The sequence below is a fragment of the Macrobrachium nipponense genome, chromosome 36, assembly GCF_015104395.2.
Source record: "Macrobrachium nipponense isolate FS-2020 chromosome 36, ASM1510439v2, whole genome shotgun sequence".
NCBI lineage: Eukaryota > Metazoa > Arthropoda > Malacostraca > Decapoda > Palaemonidae > Macrobrachium > Macrobrachium nipponense.
The window spans coordinates 26,137,815-26,157,381 of record NC_087220.1 but is presented as its reverse complement, the minus strand read 5'-3'; the positions used below and the strand labels follow the sequence as shown (position 1 = coordinate 26,157,381).

The following is a 19,567-nucleotide window of genomic DNA, read 5'->3' as shown; positions in this document are numbered from 1 at the left end:
TAAAGGCTTCATTCAAAATATATGAACAACATTATCAAATATCATCGCTTATTATACCTATTAAAAATTAACACTTTCCCTGTCATACCCAATATAGTAACATGTACAAAATTTCATTCAATCACCAGGCAAAATGGCTTGTCATTTTTGTATATCAAATACATTCAGTAAATATATACAAAGTAAAAAGAACATATGAATACTACATCATATAATTGTAAAAAAAAATCTATCCCAGACCATTGACAGCACTGTAGTCTCTTACACAACAGTTAATTACATAAGCAGTTTTAAATGGAATGCATGTAAGTTTACAAATTATATAAGTCTAAATTTCTAAAGAGTAGTGCATCAATACAGGGGGTATTTCATTGGAACTGTTTTTAGAATTACAACTTTTGACAAAATTCAACAGAAGTTAAATAAAGGACATAATTTTCAATTCAGAACTACATTTCCATAATAACTATTCTTCTTCATCTGACTCATCACATTCCTCTGCTTCACTATCATTGTCACTTTCCTCATCAAGAACTTTTTCAGTTTGATAAGTAAGACAATCAGGAATGATGGGACCAATAAACCAATTCAGCGTGTATATTCCATTTTCCTTAGTCCACCCGTTGCAATGTGGATCAAGGTGATTAATGTCTCTTTCATTTGATGATTACACGGTTTGGCAATGAAGTTTGCACGGAGGATGTGCTGCTTGAGGGATGCTTAGTATGGGGGGGAAGCATAGATGGCTCCATTCCTTTGATATTTTTTTAAAGGAGTGTTAGAGTCTTTGTACTGATACTTCACAGTGAATATGCTGAAGTGAGCTGTATTAACGTCTTAAGTTTTGTGTGTTTTGCCCATACAAAACACACCCAAACTCTTCCAGAATAAGGTGCTATGTCTCTTCACTGCAGAGGAGCCAAGTTCTCCAAATGCTCTTCAGAACCTTGGATAATACAATATTTAATAGATGTAGTTTTCTTTTGCCCTAAATTACAGAATATTCGCAGCCAGTGAATGCATGCAAACAAAGTAATGCTTATCAAAGCAATGTTACATCTATATACCTCCGACTGTTGTTTAAATTTCCGACGTCCGTATAAACTGTAAGTGAATAATTCAAACCTGCATGATAAAAAAGAATCACCAGCACATCAGTTTCATTGATGTGGTTATAGTTCAGTATGAATATGCTTCACATGCTGCATCATCTTTGTATCAACTTCAATGTGAGAACTCACCAGTGGCTTATAGGAAGCAAAGAAAGGATGTCTTGAAGGAAGAGGATGACACGCCTGTAGAGAAATTCCTTGGCCTAGTCTGTTCACCAATGGTGATGCTGAAACCAGCTACTGAGTTACAATCAATGAAACCTTCGGTACAACTTAATACTTATTTTTGAGTATGTGTCAACTGACAAAATGAACCTATGTTGCAGATATCCTGCAAATATTCGTTAATATACAGTTGCTTCATCTTTGAACTTAACAAGTAGGTTAGTCAAACTTCTTTCCCCACCGTTATCCCTACATGAAGGGGTCAGTTGCCTGATGCGCCTTCTCCACTGCCTTCCAGCAAAAGCATCATCCTCCACCAAACCTCTTTCCTCCACATCTTTCTCCACTTTACTACACCATCTAATTCTCTGTCTCCCTCTCGATCTTCTTCCTCTAATAGGTTCCTCCTAAGCCCTCTTCACTCCCTTCTAGTCATCCATCCTCAACACATTCCCGTCCCACCTCAATTGACATCAAAACATCACTTTTCTTGGGATTCAATCGAATGTTTTCTCTAGGACTATAAATGCACGATAGAGCCTCTGGTTTTCCTCTAGCCTCTGTTCCTGTAACTGTCTTACTATGAATACTATGGAGATGGCATTCACTGTCTCTCTTACTCTTATGAAAATAACATCCAACATTTATTACACTATTATTAATCTTGTTATATATTGATACAACAATTATCTTTACAACACTTGCGCACTAGGCACTGCAGGAAATTGCAGTCACTTTAAAGACTATTAGACCAATTTCAAAAGCAATAATTGACAAGTTCATCTGTCTTCGCCAAATGTGCCACAATCATACTTTAATCCATAAGAAAAACAAGAACCATCCATTGTGGGGGAGGGGGGGGGGGAAGTTCCATGCATTCATGCAAATACAAGGGAAATAGAATAATTAGATGAATAACTGTCAGAAATCCTTTCCACCTTTTGTAAAGATGTAAACAAACCTTGTTCTTGGTTCTATACCAATAAAAGAAAAAGGGAAAAACTTTATAAGCAATGTGACAATTGAACAAAATAAAAATAAGCAAAAACATATTTTAGTATAAATATTAAACATTTTCGAACAAACCAATTTATAAACCCATTCTACTACCATAATATTGTTGCTCCCTCTGACCTGACATCTAATATAGGATTTAAGTTCAGTGAGCTATTATTAGTGTATTATTTTCAAATAATATTTTATGATTTCCTGATAATTTAAATGAAACTTAATCATAGTGTTTAAGCCAAAGACTAAGTGCTCGGACATATGAGGTTGTGAATGAGGCGCAAGCAAAACTGCATGTCAGAAGCTAACTGGTTTATTTATCCAAAATTCACAAAAGTCAATGGCTCATGTGAGCCACAAAGTAGTCCATTTCTCTAAACAGACTGAGGAAGGTGATTTACTTCAGGCAACTGCACCTGCGTTTCTTCACTCTTCACAGGTGTAAAATGACTGATACATAGACACAAAACATTTAACATAAAATAGGTATACATGGCTGAATAGCTGGCAGAATTATATACAGAATAATAATAATTCATAAGAGCTGATGATAACAATGCTGGGGATACTTACATAGAACATGATCACAAGAATCTTTTTCCCTCAGCTGTGTGGTGAACACATGTTCATTTTCAAGCAGAGAAAGTTACTTCAACAGGCAGGCCTACCACATGAGTTTGCCACGTTGGGGGCTATATCAGTGGGCTCATGTCCAGTATGTATGCTGGTTTCAACCAATCAATAGAAACCCATGTCGTCCTTCCGTTGACCTTCATTTGGTAGGTCTTTGGTTATCTTTGGAGTACTCTGTGTAGGCCAGAATATCCTGGGGAGAAGGGGGGTTCTATGAGTGTCAACATGGATGAATGTATAATTTATGTTCTTTAAGTCTTAGGGGACGCACACTTTTCTGTTTGGATGGTAGGTTGTCTTGGCCGGTAAAAGATTTTCTATAGCCCTTCTGGTGTCAGATTGTTGTTGTCAGGCTTCTATTTTCTTGAAAAACGTTTGCTGGCAACATCAATGCTTGGCTGTACAGGACTTCAGAACCCATGGAAATTCCTTTTTACATCTTCCGCCTTGACATATGGCGGTGAGAGGGGCTCTCAATGATCTGTGTATCTTCGCAATGATTCCATTTGCTTTGGGGTTGTAGGGTGTTGTGTGTGTAATTATCATCCCCAGACTGTAGATGAGGGCATTCCACAGGTTGGAGGTGAAGTTGGTGCCTCTGTTGTTGGTGATGATCTGGGGGACTCCGTGACTCCTGTCTCAATCAACGCAGGATTTGACACGGCTCTCCCATGTTTGCTGCCGGATTGGCATTGCTTCTGGCCATCTCATGTTCCTGCCTATAATTATAAACAGGTACTTGTACCATTGTGAGGGTGATAGGGGTTTCCACTATGTCGACGTGTATGTGGGCAAGTCGGTGCTCTATTGTTTTGAATTTTTCTATCCTACTCTGTGTCTGTGATGGGATGAACTCTCTTGCCCATGTCTTTACATCCTTCCTCATGCCCCACCAGATGTACCACTCTGCTATTGTTTGGGTGGTTGATTATCCTGATAGGTGGTATGGGTTGTGGGCGAGGCCGAAGGCTCTCCCTCTCAGTCCCTCTGGCAAGTAAGGGCGTGGTTGCCCAATACTTGTCTTGCAGGTGATGGTCACCATTCTGTTATCGATCAATAGGTTGCCCTATATGAGGGCAGAGTTTATCTGCAACAGTGTCTGCAGGCCCTCATCATCCTTTTCTGTCTTTCCATGATATCAGGTTAGGATATCCCAAACTGGATGGTGTTGACACAGTTTCTTGATAGGACATCCGCTATGGTGTTCGATGAACTCTTCAGATATTTAATGGTGCAGAAGTACTCGGTTATTGCTGACAGGTGCTGTTGTTGTTGCTATAACCACGCATCTGCTGACTTCATGAAGGCGTGGGCTAGTGGTTGGTGCTCTGATTGGACCATGAACAGACATCCCTTTAGCATGTGGCACAAATGGCTGACTGTTTTGTAAACTACAATGAGCTCCCTGTCGAATGTTACATACCAAACCTCTGCTCTGCTGTTGCTAGCATTTTGCTGTAGAAGGCTAACAGGCAGCAACTATCCTTACTGTCCTGCTCAAGTACAGTGGCCATTACCATATTGCTTGCATCTGTTGAAAGTGTGAGGGATCTGTGGGGTAAAGGAAACATAAATGCTGTTGCAGACGTTATTGCTTCTTTTGCTAATTTAAATGCATTATCTTGTTCTTCTGACCAATTTAATTTTTTTGGAGGTACTGATGGCTTATTATTTTTGTATTGTTTGGGATAAACCTATGATAATAGTTAATTAGTCCAGAGAATTAATACACTGATTTTACTGTTGTTGGTTTTGGGAAATTTGTTACTGCTTTCACTTTCTCTGGTAGAGGTTTGGTGTCGTCTGGGTTAACTTTGTGGCCGAGAAATTCTACCACTTTTTTACCATTCTCACTTGTCCTCATGCAATATTAGACCATTTTATTTCAGTCATTTTAACACGGTTCTCAAATCTTTGAGATGCTGTTTAAGGTTAAGGGTGAAAATTAATATATTGTCCATGTATATTACATAGAATGGGAGGTCCTTGAATTGCCCCTGAGTTGTGAAGACAGTTGAATGTGTAAGTGCTGAATGGGGTGGCGACTGCAGTCTTCTAGGTATCTTCTTGTGCTACTGGTACTTAGAAATCTCCTTTAAGCAGATCAATCTTAGTGAATATTTTTGCTAAACTCATTCGGTTTGTTATATCTGCTAAATTTGGTATTGGGTATCTGTCCGGTTTTGTTTTTACTTTCAGTCATCAGTAATTCCCACGGGGATGCCATTTTCTGTCTGCATTCAGTACCGTATGTAGTGGAGACGCCCAAGGGCTGAAAGCTTTCTGGCATATTCTGGCTTCTTCCATGTCTTCAATACCTTCTTTGTGTAGGTAAGTTTTCCAGGAACCTGACATCTGAATCTGTATTGGAGGACACTCTGTTTTTATGTGGTGTTGAATCTTGTCTTTTGCTGGGTTTGTTAGGTCGTGTCTGAGGTCGTCCCTGAAAACGTCCATGAATTCTGTAGTAATTCTCTCATAATGGTGGTGGGACGTTGAAAAGTGACAGCCCTTGTTGCACTTTCTCCCCTTGCTCCCGATCCTCCCGTAAAATAAGCATAATATCATCAGGAGGCTCTTGTCTTTTCTGTGTGGGTTTACTTCTGGCTTCTTACTTGGAGAAACATCTTTTGCAAATGGGAGTGGTTGGTTCATCTGTATTGTGTCTGTTTTCCGATGAATATACAGTGTGATGTGCTGCGGATATGAGGGTTTGCTGCTCTGTGTGCACTGTGTACCTCATCTACCATGACCAGGAACTCTTCTATGGGCATGGAGTAGGTGTTAGGCAAGGCTGCTACTGCCTAGCGTGAAAGTTTGGTGAGGAGTACCTCTCTCACAAAGTCCAAGGATGACTTTGTTTGGTCATCGTTGGCCAGCAGGGTGATCAGTCGCCACAGTTGTTTATATACGTGCAACAGCCGTTCATCGCCTATCAGGGTCCCCAAGTGATTGAGGAATTTCTTCGCTCTTTGGTTGGGTGGCATGCTGAAGGATGACTTCAGCTAGTCCTTCAGAATGTCATAGATGATGGGGGCTTCTTATTCCTCAAGCCATTCTACTATTTGCTGGAAGATGTCATCCGGCAGGAATTCGAGGACGATGTCTACTTTCCACATTGCCGAAATGTTCTTTGTGTAGAAAATCGTTTCTCCACTAAAGAACCATGCTTCAGTGTGGCAGTGTGTGTAGGGTGGCTGTCAGATGGAGGCAGCTGCAAGCTTTAGCTGATGGTGCAGGGGTAACTGGTGATGCATGATCGGTTATCTATCTGGGGTCATCAGTGTGAGTGAGGTGCAAGCAAAACTACAGGCCAATGGCTCATGAGATCCACAAAGTAGTCCTGTCCTCTCAACAGATTGAGGAAGGGGGTTAACTCTGGGTATCTGTGTTTCTTCACAGATGCAAATTGACAGATATATAGATATGGAATGCTTAACATAAAATAGGTATACATGGCTGAATAGCTAGCAGAAAAAGGTTGGAGATATTTACATTAAACATGATCACTAGAATCTATGTTTTTCTTATCCTCCTGGTGAGCATGTGGTCAAGCTTGTGCAGAGAAAATTAATTTGTCAGGTAGGCCTACCACGTGGTGGTTGCAAAGTCATTCAGCACTAAGGAAAATTAATAGTGAATGGTTACAAAATGTGCAAGAGGACAAAAACCTCACAGTTGCACTATGAATCAATTGTCAGGAAAAGATGAAAAGTAAGATGAAAGAGAATATGAAAGGAGAAACAGTTAAATGAATGAAAGGGGTTGTAGTTAGGAGACAAAGGACATTGCAAATAACCTTAAGTAATGCCTACAATGCACCACATGAGGTACACAAATGGCACTAACCTCCTTACAGATTAAGTGTTCCACTGAAGCCCCACATTGTAAAAGGTGCAGGGAGCTATTTGAAACTGCAGCATTTGAACTTAGTTACTCTATCAGTATCCTAACTTCTCAGGCCACTTTTGTACAGGTCCAAAATATTTCAACATTTAAATTAGTTTCACTTAATTTGTGGAAGGTAAGTTAATTTGTTGTACAAGAGAATGTCACACATTTCTTTAGTGGTTTATCTTCAATAATCTATGGTGTTGAATTTATTGCTATCAGTTCTGCCTGGGAAAAATTTAATTTATTTAAAGTGAAGTGGCAGTAAATCGTACTCTTGTTAAGGGATTTGGAACCATCAATATAAAATACATAAAAGGGGACATCTGTATCTGTAATCTTCTATTGTGCTTGTCTATAATATTCACGAGTACTGGCATATTTTTCAGACAAATACAGGTATCCCTAGAGTAGGCAGTCTACTTCTAGAGGAAATCTGATCTTCAGATAGATTGAGTCTTTGAGATTACTAGCTCTAATTGGGATAAATGGAAGATGGTTTGTCACAAAAATGACTGGCCACACAACATGTTAGAGGAGAAACTCTTATTTACATTTCAAATGCACTTCAGGAAGAGATTCTTAATATTTCAATTTTTGTCATACCAATGTAGGTGCCAAGGCATCCTTGGACGGGGCATGAGTATCAGTACACCACATTGGTCTTCCTCAAGGGATTCTGCTATGTGGGGGGCTGGATTATTCTTTATCACCAGGCTGCTGGTTTTTCTACTTTTAGTGTAGATATTAAGATGGATAATCTTATCAGGATTGGTAGGGCAGACGTTTTCCTTAATGATCTTCTTAAGGCTTCCTCGTCTTCCTTATACTTCCTGTGGAAGTGCCCTTTGTAAAAAAAAGTAGGATCTGTTCAGGGGTGTCAGGGTGTGGTTCCTATTGGTATCAGTTTTAATGTTCCTTCGGATAGACTTTTCTATTTCTTGATTAATCAACAAATAGAAAAGTTTATCTGTAGGAACATCAAGAAATAGAAAAGTCTACCTGATGGAACATTGATAGCTGGTACCAGCAGGAACTATACCCTAATGTCCCTTACAAAAAGAATTTCCTGCCCTGCCCAGGAGGGAGCAATATTCAACCATGCCAGAACTGCCCATAGTCAGAGGATCTCCTGATGAGACATTGTACTATTGTCAAGGAAAGGCAGCTGTGATCATGAAATGCAAGTTGCAGCTGCTCTATCTCTTCCTGGGAGCTGGTGCCGATGAAGGTGTCATTAATGTAGCGCACATACATCCTTGGTTTGTTGGAGTTCTGGAAGACACTCTCTTTGACGGTTCTCATGTAAAAATTAATGAAGATGACTCCAAGGGGAGAACCCATCGCCACCCCGTTGATCTGGGTGTTCATGAGGCCATGGTGGTCGGAGAAGTGGGGCTTCTTAGTGCAGATTTCCAACAGGGCACGAAGGGCATGCTCAGGGATGTTTAAGGGTGGTGTATCAGGGTCCCTATACACCTTGTCCAAGATCATTTGAATGGTCTCATCAACAGGGACGTTGGTAAATAAGGACTCCACATCCATTAAAGAGATACATCCTCTGGCGGGTGTTACTTGTAGGGCTTCCAGGAACTTTGCTGATGACTTCAAGTTGTAGTATCTGGGATGTATGAGGGCAGAATGGTGTTGAGCTTCTTGGCCAACAGGTATGTTTGGGCAGGGATCTGGCTAATTGTTGGAAGAAGGCGGTTTCCCCAGGTTATAGTCGCCCATAATAGATAATAGAAAAAGGGTATTAGAGGTGGTGTTGACTGTCTCTATGATCCAATTTACCACATGTTTGATGTTGTCGACAAGGTTCTTGGTGATTCTGCGGAATTTTGGGGTGTCTGCCAAGACTTTTTCTATTTCCGACAGTAGTCTTCTGTCTGGATAAGTACGAAGACAGTGGCTTGACCACCCTGCGCACATTGATGTCCTCTCCTTTACTTAACTGCTTAGCTGCTTCCCACAGTTAACGGGTGATGATACCGCTGCGGTAGTCTCCACAGTCTGTGAGGGACTCGGCAAGCAGAGTGGTTGCAGTGTCTGTCATCCATAGGTTCCCAAGGTGCCTATGCTTCTGGATACCATCAATAAGATATTCGATTCCAGCAATGAACCAGTGGTTGAAGGGTGTCAGTCATCCATAGGTTCCCAAGGTGCCTATGCTTCTGAATACCATCAATGGCATATTCAATTTCCAGCAAGAACCAGACATGATGAGCTTCAGGAGGACCCTGCTGCATCGACAACTATCTGCCAAAGAACAAGAGAAGGCCACACTTGTCGAGGAGAAGGACAACCTATACTCTGAATGGGCAGACCTCTGCCATCGCAGGAACCGTAGCAGACTCATCTTGTGCCTCAGAAGAAAATGGCATGACAGACAACCTCCAAGGACATGGGCAACACAACAATATATCCGATTGTCGCTTGGAAGAGAAATATGCTAAAAAGAAGCACAGGACAGCAACTAAGAAGCTCGTCGCCCTCAACCGGGGCAAGATACGCCTCACACAAGGGAGGGAAGAGTACATCAAACTCACTGACCACGTCCCTACACCAGAGGAAGACAAAATCCCATGGATGGGTCTCAACTGCCACTTCATTGCGCAGCCGAGGCCGATGAATAAACGAGTGGGAATCAAATATCTCCTTGATGGTATTCAGAAACAAGAAGACATTGGGAACCTAAGGACAACTGGCACCCTTCACCCACTTCTGCTTACCGAGGCCCACACAGGACTGTCACCTCAGGGAAGCAGCCAAGGAGTTAAGGAAATGAGAAAATGTCACTTCTTACTTATCCAGACCAAAGAATGCCACAGGAAAATAGAAGAAATCCTGGTAAACACCAATGAAATTCCTCAAGATCACCAAGAACCCCGACGACGATATCAAATGTGAGGCAAATCGGAACACCTTTCATCTACCACCTATTACGGGCGACTGAAACCTAGGGTACACCTACGAGAATGTTAAGACCCATAAGCAAGGGAACCCCCTTCACCCAATAATTAGCCAGATACCTGCCCAAACGTACCTGTTGGCCAAGAAGCTCAACAGTATTCTGACCCCCTATGTCCAGATACCTACAGCTTGAAATCATCTGCCGAGTTCCTGGAGGCCATACAAGGAACATCCACTGAATGATGTATCGCTTTGATGGATGTGGATTCATTTACCAACGTCCCCATCGATGAGACCATTCAAATAATCTTGGACATGGTGCATAGGGACCATAATACACCACCCTTAAACTCCCTGGGCATGCAATTTGTGCCTTGCTGGAAATCTGCACTAACAAGGCCGGATGTACACCCTTGGAGTACTCTTTGCCTTTTTTTACACCTGCATTGTCGAGGAGAGGGTATTCCAGAATTCCAGCAAACCAATGATGTATGTGCGCTACATCGATGACACCTCATCAGCGCTGACTCCCAGGAAGAGATAGAGCAACTTTAACGTGCATTCCATGATCAAAGCTGCCTATGCTTTACAATAGAACACTGACAAGACTGCCACCTCCCTTTCTCGATATCTTTGTTGAGCAACAAGACACCGATTTTGCACGAAGGTGTACAAAAAACCAATGAACCTGGTTATGTTCATCAACAGACAGACCAAGTGCCCCAAGAGGTTAAGCACTCCACCAGCAGTGCCTACGTCAGGAGGGCCCTTTCGTACTGCTCTTCCTGGTATGACAGGCACAGCGACTTAGAACGTGCAGCCCAGGTCGTCATCAACAATAGACACACTAATCGTGCTGTTGATGCTGTGATGGCATGATTCAGTGGCAAAAGCCCTCCACTGGAGCCTGTGCAAGTAACATTAGCTACCTTGCAGTAATAAGTGGTGCAAGCACCAACCCAAAGGAGTGATAGAGAATGACCAGGCAAACTTCCAAAGGGACTATGGTATCAGAACAGATAGGGTGATACGTGCAAATAGACCAGAAGTGACGTTGATTAACAAAATCAAGAAGAAAGTATCACTCATTGATGTCGCAATACCATGGGACACCAGAGTTGAAGAGAAAGAGAGGGAAAAAATGGATAAGTATCAAGATTTGAAAATAGAAATAAGAAGGATATGGGATATGCCAGTGGAAATTGTACCTATAATCATAGGAACACTAGGCACGATCCCAAGATCCCTGAAAAGAAATCTAGAAAAACTACAGGCTGAAGTAGCTCCAGGACTCATGCAGAAGAGAGTGATCCTAGAAACGACGCACATAGGAAGAAAAGTGATGGACTCCTAAGGAGGCAGGATGCAACCCGGAAACCTACACTATAAATACAACCCAGTCGAATTGGAAGATTGATAGAGCAAAAAAAAAAAAAAACTAATAATAATAATAATAAATAACGACCCTTTTTTTTCTTTTTGGGAACTCAGTTGCAACCAAGAACTTTAAATGAAGGAAGGTTTTCGTAAGAGAGGAGAAGAGAAAGTGTATAGAGGAAAGGAGCTGACAGAATAAAGGACGGACCAATTTGCAAGTGTCTTTTTTAAAAAACTAGGCATTCAATTTTCGCTCTTATTTCACTATTAAAATCCCTTCCATGTGGAAAGTAAGTAAACAGAATAAGCTCTCATGGGGAGCAAATTTTCTTCTCATGAAAGAGATGAACAATGCGAATGTTAAACGATAAAAAAGATGAATAGGAGCAACCCTGGACAAGGCAATACAAGGTTATCTCAAGAAAAGTTATCCGTGATAAGAATACGTCGAGGCAACAAATATAAAAGAAGAATGTACTTCACAATTTATAGCTAAAAGGAAAGTGGAAACGGAAGAGCTATATCAGTACATAACTGCACAAGAAATCTAATTTCTGTGAAAAAAAATACAGGGACGCATACGCGTCCTCTGGACACAACCATCCAGAAAAATAATATTTCAATCATTTCTTCACAAAAAAAGAAAAAAATTAATCGCCTGGAAAATATAAGGAATATAAGGAAAAAATTGCCAGAAAAAATGAGAATTCAAAGAAAAAATCATTAGCAAAGGAATAATAAAAACAAATAGAAGGGAAGTAGCGAAAATGACGTTTAGTCCACCAATAATTAATAAGATAGCATGTAGGGGAAATATTGTAGTAGGCATTCAAGTGTAAGAGAAGAGGAAAGGGAAACTGGTTCGCGCAATAAAAAAAAATAATAAAAAATAATTAATGAATTAAAAAAAAAATAAAAATAAAAAAAGACAGATGAATACAAGAGCTTAAAGAAAACCTCAACTGAAGATGACAACCACACGGGGAAAACAGTAAACAAAAAAATTCTTGAGAAAATACAAACAAATTGCTTAGAAAATTCTACAAACCGACCTTTCAGTCTAAGTGGGAAAATCTGAAAAAAAGATATGTTAGGAAAATAATCTAAAATGGACCTAGAATTTACCGACATTAGAAACTTAATATAGAATTTTGGACAAAGGCCAAGCGCTGGGACCTAAGAGTCCATTCAGCACTGAAAGGAATATTGAGAATAGAAAGGTTTGAAAGGTGTAACAGGAGGAAAACCTCGCAGTTGCACCATAAAACAACTGCTATGGAAGGGTGGAGAGTTAAGATGGAAAAGAAAGAAGAGAATACGAACGGAGTTACAGTAAAAGAAATGAAAGGGTTTGCAGCAGCTAGTGGCCGAAGAGACGCTGCAAAGAACCTTCATAATACCTACAGTGCACCGCATGAGGTGTACTAACGACACTAACTCCCTAAGGGATTTAACAGGATGGGAACAGAGAAAACGTCAAAGACATGAAAATGGATGAACTCCATTTTGTGGCTAAGGAGACTTTGGATGCTGGATACAGCTCATCCATCTCTCTGCTGATCCAAGTAGGTCGTGGTTATGGCCATTCCACAAATCCATTCAGGTGAAGACGCGATTCTGGACAATGAAGAAGAATGGGCGATATTGAGTGTGAAAAGGGCAACAGATCCTGCCCATATCCAAACCAGTAACATCTCATCAGTCAAGTGGCAAAGAGAGAGAGAAAGAGAGATGGGTGTATGATTGATTTGAATATATATATATATATTTATATATTTCGACTCCTCTCTCTCTCTCTCTCTCTCTCTCTCTCTCTCTCTCTCTCTCTCTCTCTCTCTCTCTCTCTCTCTCTCTCTTTTACTGTCATCTTTTTGCGTGTTACAACGGTGAGTATTATATTGTTTTTTTTTATTTTATTATAAATAAAGCGCTGTCAATGTACTCCATTCGAAATCTTGTTCTTGAGAACAGAATAGAACATAAGTACAAACTGTTATTTCAAAGACAAATATAATTATGCTATTGTATAAAACGTGGTTGAATGTGCCCTTATCTTGCTCAGTGTCTGTCTAGTGTTCTTAGGTTTAATTTGTATGATGAATATCATACTACACCTTTTAGTCCTCCTATATAATACTTTAAGATTCACTTCTCGATGAGCATTTGAAGTCCTTATAGTGAAAACTTGTAGGAGCGACTAGAAGAGCTTGAAAGGTCAATGACATAGAATAGAATAAACTATATAATTGAAGCCAAATGCTGGGACTTATGAGGCCATCCATCGCTGAAAGGGAAATTGACAGTCAGTTAGGTGGTTTGAAAGGTTTAACACGAGGAAAACATCGCAGTTGCATTGGGAAGCAATTTTTAGAGAGGGAGGAAAGTCAGATGGAGGAAAGAGAATATGAACGGAAGTAAAGTAAAAGAAGAGAGAGGTAGCAGCTAGGGGCCTAAGAAACACTGCAAAGATACTTAAGTCGTACCTGCAATGCAGGTGGTGGGTGCACTGACAGCTTGTTGTATGTCTCTCCTTCTCTCGAAGGTGTCCGGCTACAGCTCTTTTGAATGACATCACGTTTTAACCTTTACAGACAGTTGCTTTAAAGGTGGTTTTCCGAGAACAGCTGAGAGCTCCTCCTACAAAACACCCTTATAGCAAGTTTTTCATGACGACTTTAGTATTTCAGCGAAGCAAGAAATGGCGACGTCATCACTGCCGGGAATGCGGTTAGCTAAGTCAAAAAGCTATTGAAAGACAGAAGTAAGAGAACTGAATAGAAAGCCAAGGAAAACACTATGATACTGGAAGCTTTTCTGTCTTCACAGAAATAAATGCCAGAGGGAATTTCGAACCTTTCTTGAGATTATGTGACGCCATTTCGTCGTTACTATAATCTTGAATGGAGTCTTTCCAATAGAATAGACTACAGGATTTACCCCAAAGGCCAAGCACTGGTACCTATGAGGTCATTCAGCGCTGAAGGGAAAACTAAGAATAAAAAAGTCTGAAAGGCATAACAGGAGGAAAACCTCGCAGTCGCAGTATGAATCAGTTATTAGGAGAGGGTGGGAAGGAAGATGGAAGAAAGAGAATATGAACCGAGGTACAGTAAAAGGAATGAAAGGGGTCGCAGCAAAGAACCTTGAGTGACGATTCTAGTGCATCAACGGCGCTAACCCCCTATTGATCCTGTTGCTTTGTTTTTCACATTTTCCCAAAAGCTTTATCATTTTGTCTCTGGTACTATTGTTTCCTTTATATAAATACAAAGTAGATTCTTGTTTCCGTTTCATAATGATACTTGCGCACTGCAGCAAAACGTGACGCCAACTTATCGCATACATACCACAAACAAGTTGAATGCAAGTTAGCGACTTATTGCTGGTCCTCATGAAAGCTTCATATGATTATCCAACATTTGCCGACGATTCGTTCTCAACCTACAGTCACTGACTTGCTTTCAACCGGTTCGCGATGTGTATGCTAAACGTCACCGACCTGCGTTTATGACGCGGTTTTGTTGTAGTGAGGCCCAAATGTATCAGACTGTATAAAATACAGTACGATACATTTGACTTTCAAAATATCCTGTAACATTCTTGCAGACAGGGCGGCAGTCTTGTTTTGCAATGTCCTGCAATGAATGTATCATTTATATTCGGTGACAGTAACTGCGGATACTCTCACATCTATGAATTTCTCGTAATCTAGCTAACATCTGTATCGTTTCAGAGTTTGCATTTATGCAAATATGTCCTTGTAACAATCTGATACAGCCCGCATTCATTCGTGCTTTTAAGTTCAGGGACATTTTTCTTGTATCAATAAATCAATCTTCTCCTTTATAGACTAATCTGCTGTTTTGGCTTCTTTTCCAGGAAATATTTCACATCCACTGGTTGTTTCCCTGCTGTTGTTCGTCTCCTGGAAGGTCTAGTCACCTCTTTTCATCGGTTCTGTCAAAAACGGTGTCAGCTGTTAGTGTCCGGTGTGTTTCCCTCTTTTAATTAATATGTTTTTGTTGGATACGAATAGATGGAAAGTTGATAACGCTTATCAGTTGCCAAAGTTTAATTCCCTGTTAAGGTGAGACGAATTCTGATAATGCGAAAAACACGCACCTTTAAATCTTATTTATCATCGGTATCCGTCAACTCTACATACTTTTAGCAACTCACAGTGCCATCTATGATTCTCCCATAAGCAAGAAATACGTGACTAATAAATAAAATATCTCTTAAAGCTCCTTTGCTATAAGGATGAATACAATTTCCTATCCATTTCAGACCAGATGTGGAATCGTTTTTTCGGGAATATCTTTAAAGCTTTCAGTCGGACATTGATGACATTCTAACCTCATTCTACTGTAATGCTTAAGAAAGGTCGTAGAAATTATATTTTTTGATCCTAAATTGTGAGTATGTGCATGGTAGTTTTTCTGTACCTGTTGTTCGGTTGTTCGTATAATGTGATGAGATAGTTTGGGGAATGGGCATAATCATTCCACAATTAGATTGTGTCAGTAGAATTGTAAAATAAGTATGATTATTTATAGAATTATTAGATAATGATATACACAAGTATTCATAGATCTAATTTTAATCGTCAAGATAGATTTAATTTTAATCGTCAACGCTGTCAAGGAATAGCTCATCCTTATCACCTCAGTCAGAAGCGACAAACAATGACGGGTTCCACACTGTCATGGATATTGTCAGAGGACCAATAATCCTCCCAAACTTCATGGCCTGCCGAATGGAACCTTCCCAAATGTCAAGTAGATTAAGGGAAAAAGCCGATTACTTAAGAACACTTGGGTTGCATGATAGTTATCATGATATTAACATCACTAGAATTTCACTACAAATTGTCATTCTTGTGAAATTTGTTGCATAAAGCTAAACATAAAAAGTGTTATGGTTAATATTTACCCGTTAAGACTTATTTACAATCGCGCCAACTTTCCTCTCTTGGTTGAATATATTAAAAAGCAGGAGGCAATTACACCTTTCCACCAATTTACGCATCTAAGCAAATTGGCCTTTCAGTACCCAGGGACAACCACTGTCTGTAATCGCTTGCCACTGAATTTTATAGTAAATTGCTCAGATACTGAATTCAAAACCGCCAACTGAGCCAAAACAGTCTGTGTCCATTAACCATCGATTCATTACTACACTCAACATTTCTATTCTTAAGCTATTAAACAAAATTACTATAGAATAACTGTGTAAGATTTTAAATCTCCCTGTGTGCAATTTAGAGAGAGAGAGAGAGAGAGAGAGAGAGAGAGAGAGAGAGAGAAGGGGTGGGAGAATTGGAAGGGGAGGAGGAAGGAGTGGGAGGGGGGGAGAGGTGTGACAGAAGGAAGGGTGGGAGCTTGTTGGTGGGGGAAGGAGGGAACTGATGATGAAGGGGAGGGGAAGGGGTTAATTAAGTCGACTTATCCGAACCTGTGCTCAGGTGTTTGGGTTCTGACTGACCACGACTTAAAATCATAAGAGTAAACTCCTAAAGTACATAAATTTGACTAACTCTCATGACATTATAAATTAAGGCGGGGTGTTGTAAACATTGTGTTAAAATGTCATCACTGTCCAACTAAAGGCCTTGAAGATATTCCCGAAAATTGACAAACACTTCATCGCTACAAAAGTTGAAATTCGTCAGACGTACAGGACGTTAAATCATTTCAAAAGATAATCCAGAAAAATATAGATGAAACTGTGATAGAGGATTGAATATTATAATAATAATCATATAGGTACCTAGACACATAAAACTCAGAGTAGTCTTTGTGTTTGGGTGGTTAGCATACTAGAAACAGCTGAAAAATAATACCCATCTCTTCCGTTAGTTACCTAATAAACGGGAAAAAATTGTATTTACCGATCAACAACCACCCTAATGAGACGAGTTCTTTCAGAGCAATAAAAAGCTTCCCGATAAGGGAGACTAATAAAAATCATTTGCATATAAATGATATATTATCTTATTAGAAGATAGTTTTTTGATAAGAATGAAAGAAAATATTTTAAATACGGTTATTAGAAGATGGTCTTTTAAATAAGATGTAAACGATATTCAAGTCTCTTCAAGTGCATGGAACTCCACCTGTCATGAAAAATAAAAAATAGTATAACGCAAGAAAAAAAAAAAAAAAAAAAAGCAGTGGATATGAATAAAAGCAGGACAAAATATGACCGAGTCTCCCTGTCAGCTACGCTTGTTTTTGGAAGGCGTTTCATGTTACAACTTTATGAGTTCTGGGGCAATTTCAATATTTGTTTTTCATTAATTGTTTTTCCCTGTTCATTGTCATTCTTGATATTTGTTGTAGTGTAATAATTGTTTGTGTTCTTTCGAGAGGGAAGGGACCATGTACTCCCCTAATGCCGGGACTGTTTGTTTGTGTGCGCGCCTCTCTCTCTCTTTCTCTCTCTCTCTCTCTCTCTCTCTCTCTCTCTCTCTCTCTCTCTCACACACACACGTTAAATGCACATGATAATAGTGACAAATGAACTTTCGTTTACTTTCTCTTTTCACTGTAGGACTTTGTTGTTCTTTTATTTTTGTTCTTCATTTTTACATTTTACCACTTCTGAATTGGCCAAAAGGGCGAAGGAAGCGTGCAATACCTAATAGATTTCGTAAGGTATTGATTTTGGCAGCTACTTGGTATAATGAAATTTTCCTTTTCTTTACAAAGTCAAAATACACTAACCTAATTTCCAAGTTATCGTGCATTCGTGAATCATTCTCACATTTGCCTCTGTCATCATCACCTTTAAATAACAATTAATCTTCTCATCCATTTCTTTGGAACCTGTCTCTCATCTAGATATACCTTATAAACAGTGGTCAGCAGCTCAGTCTCAATTAAACCGGTAACACAACACTGTCTTTCATCACTTTAACCTCTTAATTGCTCTCCTCATATGCTAAGCAGTTACTCTCACAAACCTTCAAAATTGACTCTACTCTCCTTTTCCACTATTGTGATATTCAGCTCTGCTTCTTTTCTGTCTTCCACTTCAGACACCATTTCCCCAATACCATTGTTACTCCGACATCCACTTGTACATTTGTCATTAATGTTTCTCTCTTCATTCACTTCAAGCAGCAAAACATCTTACCTTCTTGCAAGGCTTTTGCTAACTTTCATCCTGTTTTTACTTATAAATTACTTCCTATCCTCTCTCTCTCTCTCTCTCTCTCATCTTGACATTCAAGATCCCGAACCTCAATTCTGTCCTGCCATTACAACTCAAGAATTTTAATTTTCTACTTCACTAAACAAGTCATTTCCTTATTTCAACCACTAGAGGTTCATTCTCTCTTCCTATCATCCTATACCCACAATAATTATCTGCTGCACCTAAGGTACTTAATGACGTGGCACAAAATCCTTTCCTACTTCCATTTCATGTCATTCATCCAAGTTTTGCTTATCTCACTTCCTTATCACACTTACTTGATTACATTCACAGCCAAAATTTCACACCTTCTCTGCAACTTCAACAGTCACTTCAACAAAAGGATGAAAAGATATAACTTCAACCGCTCCTTTTCTCAACGTTACAAGTATAAGGCGTTCTTTCATCAACTCTTTCTTCATCATTTTCTCTTTACCAAGTGCACAAACGAATATACTACTTTGAAACCAGGTAATTGTAAACAATCAAACATATTTCTACAAAACGTTCTGCCTTTTTATTTGTGCTATGAACTTCGTACTACCAACAATGTCACCTATACAGCTAAACCGCCAAACACATCCACCCTTTTTTTCTCTGCAAAGAATCAAGACTCTCGCCAACACATCTCTTCCACCTTTGCCATTTTCAATTCATGCAATATGCATATATTAAATTTTTTTAGTCGATAAGAAACTCGTCGGCTCACGGGCGAACCATCGACCCAACAAGTTCAGGACGCACAGTGAAGCCTTAGATCACACTGTGCGTCCTGAATTTATTGAGTCCCATGGGTCGCGTCCGTGAGCCGACAAGTTTCTTATTGACTGAAAAATTCCCTTACGGTTAACATATATGAAAATATAGTAATTCCAACGTAGAGCGAATTACATATTAAAGGACATTTGTAGCTCTAAATGAAGGACCCAAACCCAGAAGTCTGAGAGAGTGGAGAATGAGTCCCTTTATGCCCAAAGGCCCAGATTCCGAAGTGGAGGGAAGGTTCGCCTTTCCTCGATCATTGGTCGATCATTCTGGAGGTTTTTGAGAAGGGGATTTTATCTAAAGCAATTCCTGACCTTCCTTAGTTTCTCTTTTCCTCTATCACTGTATTTTTTGCTTTATTTCCATAAAGACCCGTAAGCTTACGATTCCATATTTTTCATTCCAACATTTGTAATCGACAATGGCAGCCAATATAATATTCTCTATATACACGTTCTGTCATTTCATTTATCCCTCTTGTTTGTGCATCCCCCTCATTTACATTT

At 39.7% G+C, this 19,567-nt stretch overlaps 1 protein-coding gene across 1 annotated transcript in view; it reads left to right on the top strand.

Annotated features, from left to right (window-relative positions):
• The window catches only part of LOC135203281 (C-type lectin domain family 12 member A-like), a 4,417-nt gene extending 2,193 nt beyond the window's left edge, over nt 1–2,224 (top strand). The window contains exon 3 of the mRNA XM_064233038.1: nt 1–2,224. This exon is cut by the window's left edge and continues 385 nt beyond it. The gene's annotated coding sequence lies outside the window, so the exon portion shown is untranslated.
• The last annotated feature ends 17,343 nt before the right edge of the window (nt 2,225–19,567 follow it).